The sequence below is a fragment of the Rhincodon typus genome, chromosome 27, assembly GCF_021869965.1.
Source record: "Rhincodon typus isolate 14 chromosome 27, sRhiTyp1.1, whole genome shotgun sequence".
Taxonomy (NCBI): domain Eukaryota; kingdom Metazoa; phylum Chordata; class Chondrichthyes; order Orectolobiformes; family Rhincodontidae; genus Rhincodon; species Rhincodon typus.
The window spans coordinates 3,660,661-3,671,103 of NC_063358.1; the positions used below are offsets into that span (position 1 = coordinate 3,660,661).

At 37.6% G+C, this 10,443-nt stretch overlaps 1 long non-coding RNA gene across 2 annotated transcripts in view; it reads right to left on the reverse strand.

Annotated features, from left to right (window-relative positions):
* LOC125486304 overlaps nt 1-5,154 on the reverse strand; it is a 29,028-nt gene extending 23,874 nt beyond the window's left edge. Inside the window, exons 1-2 of one of the 2 annotated variants that reach the window (XR_007264993.1) lie at nt 5,055-5,154; nt 2,032-2,110 (exon numbers count right to left, since the gene is read on the reverse strand). This is a non-coding gene — a long non-coding RNA (uncharacterized LOC125486304). Of the gene's footprint in view, nt 1-2,031; nt 2,111-2,739; nt 2,894-5,054 lie in introns of those variants that run through there. The other variant, XR_007264992.1, reaches the window with a different exon arrangement.
* Nucleotides 5,155-10,443: the final 5,289 nt, after the last annotated feature.

Below are 10,443 nucleotides of genomic sequence, written 5' to 3' on the forward strand. Positions count from 1 at the left end.
AGTTTCATGATAAACTGAATATGTTGCCAGTAAACGTACATGTCAGTTATTCCCAAACCAGCCAGCTGCTAAGGAATTTCATTGTCCACTGGTAAATATCGTTAATAAAATGCTTGAACTCATTATTACTGTACTCTAATGAAACACAAATATGAAGTGAAAGCAACTAAAGTAATTGGAGCATGAAATATGTTGCAAGAAAATGTGTATTACGATAGTTCCCTCAAATGGTATATTATGATCTACAGAAATCCATTCTAAAAAAAACCTACTGGCATGGGAACCCAAATTTGGAATAGATATTTTATAATAACATAATCTTCTATATTTTGATTTTTGGGTAAGGTGGATTCATCCTTAAGTTGCCCTCCTATCAGTTCTCATCTGCCATGGTTAAAGCAACTCCTAACAAAAAGTAGCATTGAGTTGTCATTGCTAGCACTGAGCTTAGGTTGCTTTGAAGCTGGCTGTCAGAAAATACACATAATGATGAATGTTACTCTCCCTTTAGTTCTCTATCTCTCCATCCCGATCGAGGGGCACTGGCTTCTGTTTGACTCTCATGTTTACCAATTCATTTCATTGTGTTTGTTGCTTTTGTTGAAGGATGAAACCCAGAGCTGGTACATGGTTCATCACATTGAGACTTCATTGCATTGTCCTTACGCTTCCATGTTAAATCTAGCTGCTTAAATCTCATTTTATTTTCATTTCTGAGGCCTTGTCAATATAATGTAGGCAGGCTAGCCTGCTGCCAATCATCTTACAAACTTTTTTTAAAAATGCACTCATGAGTATTGCTGGTTGGTTAGCATTTATTGCCCATCCCTAGCTGCGTTTAAACTGAGTGGCTTGCTAGGCCATTTCAGAGGGTAGTTGAGAGCCAACTACATAGCTGTGGGTCTGGAGTCACATGTAGACCAGACCAGGTAAGGATGGCAGATTTCATTACCTGAAGGAGATTAGTGAACCAGATGGGTTTTTTCCCCCAACAATGCTTTCATCAGTAGATTTTTAATTCCAGATTATTATTGAATTCAAATTCCATCATCTGCCATGGAGGATTTAAACCCAGGTCCACAGAACATTCATTAAGTTTCAGGATTAATAGCCTGGCGATAATACCATTAGGTCATCGCTTCCCCGATGATTTCACATGATACATATGTGTATATATTTGAGATGCAGACCTTAAAGAACATGGAAACCAACTTATGGAATATCTCTGAAATGTAGATGTGGAGAAAGGAAAGGGTCAGCAGGACAGAAAAAGTAACAAATGATGATTGTTGAATAGAGTGAATGAACAAATACATTTGTTGGACTTAATTAGGAAGTGAGGAAACCTAGTTAGGCCACATTTTAAGACAGAGGATTTCCAGGAAAAGAATGTCAATGTTAAATGAGTTGAAATTGAAAGGAATTTATTGATACTGAAACAATAGCACAGGATAGAGAGATCTGGAAATACTAAGAGCCAAGGGTCTGTCTTGGGGCACAACGATGGTAGTAGGTTATGAAATACACAATGCTTGCTCAAGGTTCTACTATTTTCTTTTCTAAATCGTTTTTGGTTATTTCAACACTTTATTACATGAGATAGCAAAAGAAATCAAGATTCACCAGAGGGAGAAATGATTATGTAAACCTCTATCCTAACAAACTGTCGCACAGTGCGCTGGAGTGCAAAGTTCTGTTTCCTTGCGCTGCCTTGGTAACCTAATTGTTATCATCAATGTTTAAACCACCCAATTACAAGTGTTAAATTGCCCTGTTAAGACCAGAAGTTGAACAGGACTCAGAATAAGGTCACAGCTGGATTGCTGCTTGTTAACTATAAAAATGGTCGCAGATGTTTTGAAGAATCTCTTCTTGAGTGTATATAGCACAGAGAACACAATGCCAGCAAAATTAAAGCTATAGTGACCAATATAATGGGAGCTGAAATCTGTCTGTACTGAGGACATATGTCACGTGATTGTGGAAGTCTATTTCCATGGGTGTAATAAGCAGCAAAGAAATTGCACTTACCTCAAGAAATGTGTCCTCTTGGAGGTAGAATTTCCCCTCTCCTGACAGATAGCGAAGAGGATCATCCAGCATCCAGAAACTGTTAAATTAGAAAACTGATTAAATAGCCATTCACATTTCTGTCAAACAGCAAACTAGGAAAGGAATTTAAATCTACTTAATATTATTTATTTTTGATTGGCTTTCTGATTACAAAATAGATTATTAAAATGGCATTAAGACAGAAGTTAAAATACCAAGAAACTTTTAAAGAAAAGGTTTTTAAAAATGGGAATTTTTTTATTGTAATGGAAACATTTGATATACAATTAGTTTGCAGGGCCAGGGAGGCTATTCAACAATGATTATGAACTCGGTTCACCAAACCCAGTTAGATCTTGTTCTTCAATGCAACCCTTTCTCAAGGGTTTTTACAGTAAATTTTACTGATTGTTTCAGAATTCCACTCCAGAGCAAGGGACCTCAAAAGTTCACTTTGTGGAGAAGCATAGAATTACTGACAGCCATTTCCAATTTCCATATTTAAATGTGTACGTGTGGAGTTCCAAACATTACTATCAGTCTCAGTAGAATGTTGAAAGTTCTGCAATTGTTGTTACAGCAAAACCCAGAATGATATACAACTGATGTCACCAGCTCTCTTTGTTAACAATGAGTACCAGCAATTGCACAACAGATTGTGGCATTATTCTCATCACCAGGACTCACCTTTGTTATCTTATTTTGGTGTGTTCTGACAATGAAATTGTGCTTTCAGTGCCCTCTCCAAAAACTGGAATTTCATTTTATATCCAGGACTGGTATCTCACTTTAGTTTGTAAATGGAGACAAAGCTGAAACATGAGACAACAATCTGGGAGGAAGAAACTGTGACGTTGAAATGGGACTAAGGACCAATCAGTTCCCTGAGGTTGTGGCATCTAATCACCCTACAAACCCCTCCCACCCTGAGGCAAGATGGCTCACCTCCAAGAACTGCCAACCAATCAGAGGACAGCTGTTCAGTTCCAGCAGTACCACTGGGAGCAGTGGTAACTATTGGAATTGAATCAGACCAAGGAATGGAAATATTGCTGAAGCGAGGTGAAGGGTGCGGGCGAGTTGGGACCAAGAAAGTAGGCCCCGGTGAAGGGGTGTAATTGTTCAACAGGAATTAAGTCTCGATGAAACCTACATTGTGCCATAGCATCAGGGCAAAGCATCTTCACATGGTAGAACTCTTAATGGCATTTACTGATGTAAAGCAAATGTAACAAAAATACTGTGTGAACCTCAGTGAAGCCAAATTTATTTTTAATTGAAGGTTGAACAGTTGCTCTTAGATTTCTATAAACACCGGGAGTAAAGAACAAGGAACAAATTCAGGTTAAAGCATTCATGTCAGAATCAATTAGTTGACCTATAAATCTGCATGAGGTTAGAGACTTTAAGTGTAGAAGAATTGTCTGACATTTTCAAACAGAATCACAAGTTTTTTGAATTTTCTGATTAGGAATTTAATGAAATGGGCATACTGTAGGAGTCATTACTTTAGGTACATTTGTACAGTGTTTACCATATGTTTTATTATGTATATTGCATTTTGACAAAACATGAATGATTAAATGTTGACCTTATGCTCTGTGAACATCTTATAAAGGCTGAAATGAGGATAATGTAAATCAACACACAATTTCTTACAGGAACAAAACATAATTCTACAAGTAACATATAAGTAGGAAGCACTTTAAATAATTACACTAAATATATGCCAAATAACATTTTTCTTGCAATGGAACGGTGTTAATGCTGGAAAACTCTTTTAAATTATAAAATGAAAGGCAAATAATATCATAAGTGAATGAAAGAGAAAATATAAAAATAACAACTTACATTTTTATAGTGCATTGAAAACATAAATCTGTGTACAATAATTTTTCAGGAATGTCATCAGACAAGAAAACACCAAGTCAATAAAAAGGAAATATTAACCAGGTGATCAAAAGCTTGACTAAAAATGTTTTAAGGAGCATCTTAAATAAATAGAGAAAGGTGGACAGGTCTAAGGAGCGAGTTCCACTGTTTTGATCCTAGATGGATGAATATGTGACAATCAATGATGAGGTGATGAGTTTTGAGAATGCATAAATGGCCAGAATTGGAAGAACATGGATATATGAGTTTTGTAGAGCTGGATGAAATTACAGAGACAAGAGAGTCATGGCCATGGAAGGACTGATACATGAGCCTGAGAATTTTAAAAGCTAAACCTTAATGGACGAAAAAGCTAACATAGGTCAATGGTTGATGAATGAACAGGAAATAGGAGTAAGAATTTTGAATGAGTTCAAATGTGTGCAGGACAGGTTTGGCCCGGGCAGGATTGGAATTGTCAATTCTGGAGAGATTTCAAACATGGACCAGGCTTTCAGCAGAGAATGGACAGATATAGTGGGGATAGGGTGGAAGTAGATGATCTAGGTTCCTCTGGGATTCTCACGTTATGGTTCAGCAATGACTGGCTCGGGAACTCGGGCAAAAAGCCGAAAGGCACAGAAGCAGTAGCAAAACTGAGAGATGCTGAGGAAGAGTAGGTATGGTAAGTGCAAAATGGCTCCTGATATGTGTCAGCGTCACTGAGGTGCAATAATATAGATGAGAAATTCAAAAAGAACACGACTGAAAACAAATCTTCCAAGAAAAATGAGGCAGGCTAGTAATAAATGAAGCTGCTGAGAAATTTAACCATGCTTTATAGAATCAAAGAATCCCTACAATGTGGAAGCAGGCTATTTGACCCATCAAGTCCGCGCAGACCCCACCCCCACCCTATCCCTGTAACCCTTCATTTCCCATGGCTAATCCACCTGGCCTGCACATCCCTAGACACTATGGACAATTGCAGTATGGCTAATCCACCCTAACCTACACGTCTTTGGAGTGTGGGAGGAGACTGGAGCACCCGAGTCCCTGGCAATGTGAGGCAGCAGTGCTGACCACTGAGCACCATGCTGCCCTTACAGAAGGAAATCTGCCATCCTCACCTGGTCTGCCCTACATGTGACTCCAGGACCACAGCAATGAGGTTGATCATCTGCCCTCCGAATTGGCTTAGCGAGACATCCAGTTCAAGGTCAGTTAGGGAAGAGCACACAAAAGACAAAAGTAATCAACTAAGGCATCAGTCTAAGGAGAAGAACTGAAAGCTTTGATCACTTAAAATTACAGTAATAATGACAAGCTTGATTTGATCAGATCAAGAATGCAAACAAATATGACTTCAAAATATGTGATTTAAATGTATTCATTATCCTTGGGGCTATAGGGTTTACGGTAGTTTATGAATCTGTACGTTATCAAGCATTTCTACAAATGTATATTTTGATTCTTCAGTTCTACCTAACTTTTCTTGAAGGCTATAATATTGACCCTATCTTAATGTAGTTAACTGTGGAATCCATAATATCTAGATTCAATTCCCAAATTAAGATTGCAAGCAGAATTACAGTAAGGTCAGGGTACATCTTGTCAACATCTCTTATCTTTCTGGGTATCAATCATCACTTCCATCACTCTCTTCAGAACGTGCCATGATTCTTATACATGCCAGCTTCTTGTATTAAGTCCATCTTAACATCAAAGTAAATTCAATTAATTACTTTTTGATCAGATGTGAATGTAAAGCAGTCACTTTGCAATACCATGCAGCCCTACTTACTTAATATGAAACTTGTATCAGACTCCTTATCTTCTTCAAAAAGTTTTGGGCTTTCTCAGTGATATGTGAACTCTTAAATGTCTCTAGGAAGGGGAGAAACATATCAGTCCAAAGCAAATATACAAGTGATGTTTGGGGGAAATATTCAAGTAATAGTTTAATTAATGATCCCTACATCCTATAACTGATACTGATTTGAGGTTCAGTACATAGAGCTACGCAGCACTGTCAAGGTTAAACTCTACTTTTGCAATGCAGCTTAACATAATTATTCCTGAAATTTTCAAAAATATCCTCCTAATTAAGCATAATGCATGAGACGATGAGTGACTAGTAGAGGTGATAATGAATGCATCTGCACGCCAAGCAATCTGTCCCAACATTTTTGTTTGTGTTTCTATGTCCAGTTTGTTGAGTTTGAATTTGGAGGCATAGAGGATTGAGAAGAACAATTCTCCAAGTTGTTACTTCATTATCTGGATGTGGAGGTGCTGGTGTTGGACTGGGGTGGACAAGGTCAAAAATCACACGACACCAGGTTATAGTCCAACAGGTTTATTTGAAAACTGTAGCTTTCAGAGCTCTGCTCCTTCCACAGGTATAGTGTGGAAGAGAAGATACACTGACAAAGAATTTATAAGCAGAAAGGTAACAACCCCAAAATTGATTTGCTGACTGCCTCCTGTTGAATCTTCAATCAGTTCGAAAGGACAAACAGGTTTCTATTGATTAAAATGCAAATCCCAGAATTTCTTCCAAGTCATTGCCACGAGATAATTAAAGGATAAATCCTAAATCAGAACACAATGATCGATTGACATTGGTGGTTTTAAATGCATACAGTTGAAAGGAATCACTGAAATTAACTTTAAATGTGCAGCTTTAAAATATTCTTAAAAACCAAATATAGGCAGTAGTGGGGTCTTGTGGAATGGTCTCTACCTCTGAGACAGGAGGCCTGGGTTCAAGACCCATCTGCTCCAGAAGTGTGCCATAACATCTCTGAACAGGATGATTGGAAAATGGAGGCAGTCAGATTCAAAGTGCACACTTCTGTAGTCCATCATGAAAAGGTTTGGGAGCTGTTGTAATAAATTGAAAGTATGTTATGTTACTAATAATTTTATCTGCATTCTTCACTGTGAGGCAAGATGTTGTCTATAATAAAAATAGAAAGTGCTGGAGAAATTCAGCAGGTCTGGCAGCATTTGTGTAAGGTAAAACAGGAGATATTGTCCACTTAGTTTTAAATGTCAGCATTAAGTACTTTTAGATCAGATATATCCTAGATTGAAAGCAATGTAAACAGCCAAACCTCCTACCACAGATTTGCCTGATAACAACAGCTCAATCCTCATGTCACAAATAGAAAATTCTTGACTCAGCTTAAATGACTTTTCTGTTTCCAATAACTGCCTATCATTACAGTCCCTTTGAGGGCATTCTTGCAAATGTATTGAAAGCAAGGGCCATTTTATTATACGGTCTTCTAACCATTGGGAGTTAGAGATGGCCCGAGTGCCTTTTATTAGGACCTAGACATCCAAGATAGAGAGTTTCATATCATTTGTTTTGGACTCAATTCAGACCCATATCCCGGTGTTTAATCCAAAATGTCATTCAACTTTCTGTACAAAAATACAGAAATTTGGAAGTTGTATATCACTATTAGATAAATTTTTATTAAATTATTAGTCTATTTTCAAATTTAGCTTTGTTTTAAATGTATCATATTTATATCTTGTGTATTTGTAATGACAACAATTTGCATCTATATAGCTGCTTGATAGGAATTTTTTCAAAGAAAGTTTGACACTTAGCTATGTAAGGATCTATTGAGGCAGTTGGTCATATCCTTAGCCAAACACTGAGTGTGAATTAATTGTTTGATGCAATCTTTTCAAAGTGTGTACATCTGATCAAATGGAACAGGCAACAATTTAGGGCAAATGAAAAATGACTGTACATTTCCGTATGTTCAAAATGCAAAACATTACGTGTAGCCATCAGTATAACCGTACTTTATTTTAAAGATTTAAATATCAGATTATTTGTCCATCCGATCATGTGGAGCCAAATGATGAAACCGTTCCACATTAATCTGCTCAGGCTGCACTGTAGGAAAATATATCCTTTCCATTGAGTGAAAAAAGTGCAAAGTTCCACACTGCTTTTGGATATGTGTTATATAGATACGATACAGGGATTTTTTTCCCCATTTATTCATTAACAGGATGAGGACATCGCTGGCCAGGCAGCATTTTTTATCCATCCCCCATTGCCCAGAGGGCAGTTAAGAGTCAACCACATTGCTGTGGGTCTGAAGTCACATGTAGGCCAGACCAGGTAAGGATGGCAGTTTCCTTCCCTAAAGGACAATAGTGAACTAGGTGGGTTTTTCCTGACGATCGGCAGTGGGTTCATGGTCATCATTAGATTCTTAATTCCAGAGACTTTATTGAATTCAAATTCCACCATCTGCCATGGTGGGATTCGAACCCAGGTCCCCAAAACGTTATCTAGGTCTCTGGATTAACAGTCCAGTGATAATACTACAAAGTCATTGCCTCCCCTGTAATCTGGATTACTCTTGTTTTGGAATATCTACTTGGGTATTGTATCGTCGAACAGGCTATTGAAATTGGTTTTACATTAACATGGATTAAAATTTCCCTTTAAAATCATAAGCTCAGATGCTCAGTACCATTTCAATTGACATAAAATGGTTACACTTTTAGAATAGCATCAGAACATGTGTTGAACCTCATGAGGATATGTGAATATTGAGGTACAAAAGTCTATAATACTGTACAGTACCTATTCATGATGATGAATACTATTCAATGCTTTTTGAGATGATCTGGAACCTAGTTTACAAAATTTTTTTCCCTGTAGCATATCATCTATTAGATGGAGAAAGTTAATTCCAACTTTGTCTTTTATACAACAGTTTTGCTACTAGTAGGGGTTTGGTTGTGATTCTTTTTCACATAAGTCTTACACTGAAATGTTTCAAGTGTAAAATTTAACAATGAAAATGATGTGCACCAAATCACTGCATTTCGTACAAAACTGTTATCTTAACAATATTGTACAAGTAATAGTTCACTGAAACTAACACAGAGAATGCTGGAGAAACCCTGCAAGTCTGGCAGCAACTAAGAGAGAGAAACAAAGTTAACGTTTTGAGTCTGACATGATTGAACTTCAGAGTCTGACCGCACAAGTAAAAACAAAAATCACACGACGCTGGGTTACAGTCCAATAGGTTTATTTGAAAACACAAGCTTTTGGAGTCTCGCTCCTTAAGGCAGTGAAAGCTTATCGATGGTCGGTGGGAGGGTGGAGTAATTAGATTAGCCATGATCCTATTGAATGGTGTAGCAGGTTTGAGGGACTGAGTGGCCTACTGCTCCAACTTCGTATGTTCGTACTCCATTTCTCCATCCTTTTTAACTATGACATGCAAGCTGTTAAAACAGATTAATGTAATTGATGCAGTAATTCATGTTTCATTCTGTGCAGCTGGGATGTTTTCTCCTCGGCTGTGAAGCTAATGCTTGACGTAACTAGCAAATACAAAGCTGTAGTTGTTGAACTGAGCATACTGCAAGTCTTTGCACTTGAATCCATCCACGGCTGGAGGCGCTGAACAGGAGATGTGACATTTCAAACTCTGCAGGGAATCACCAAAATTAATTACCATGTCTGGACTTAGCAGTATGCCTGTGCTGTAAATTTACAAGCACGTTATTTTCTGTTTGTGCTAATATGCTTATTAAATCTACAGATCTAATGCTCAGGAATATAATATACATTTCCTCTTAATAGTGTGACAGCATCAAGTAATGTGAGTTCAGCTGGAACATGTGGTCAATGCACTGCAGGGGCTTCTATTCATCTTCCTGCACCAGCAAGATGCTCGAAAACCCAAACACTCTCTCTTTATGATGCTTTTTTACGGATTGTATTTTGTTTCCTTTCTGGCTGACATTGTAATTATTTCTGTGTAACTTTAACTGAAATATTCATTTCTCAACGAAGTCATAAATTACAGAACTCTTAGAAAAAAATAATTGCATTCAATATTAAATGGAGTTGACCAATTAGCAGTAAGCCAATGCAGAGAGTTTAAAAATCATAGCAGACACTTTCAATGGTTTTTGGTCAAAGGCACAGCACAACACAAAAACAAGATAAATTTTATATTTAATCAATTTCACCCAACCTACTGTTTTTTCTGAAGAAGTGTCTAGGCCCGAAACGTCAGCTTTCCTGCACCTCTGATGCTGCTTGGCCTGCTGTGTTCATCCAGCTCTACACCTTGTTATCTCAACCTACTGTTTTCCTGGTCTGTTTACATTGTGTTTACTAACTGGTACTAGGAGTCGTGAAGCTAACTGAAGTGTTTATGAAAATGTTTATGACTCTTATGTGTATAGGTAAAACTCACTCATTCTCTCCTCATAGGAACAGGGTAGATCATTTGACCCCTCAAGCCTGATCTACCATTCAATGGCTGATCTGTGAAATAATTCCATATTCTTGTTATTTATCTATCTCAGATTTTAAATTGGCAACTGATGCAGCATCTGATTGGCAACTAATGCCATTTGTGGAGGGGAGTTCCAAACTTCTACCACCTTTGTGTGTAGAAGTAACATCTCTCATGAATGGTCTGGCCCTAATTCTCAGACTATACCCCTAGTTCTAAA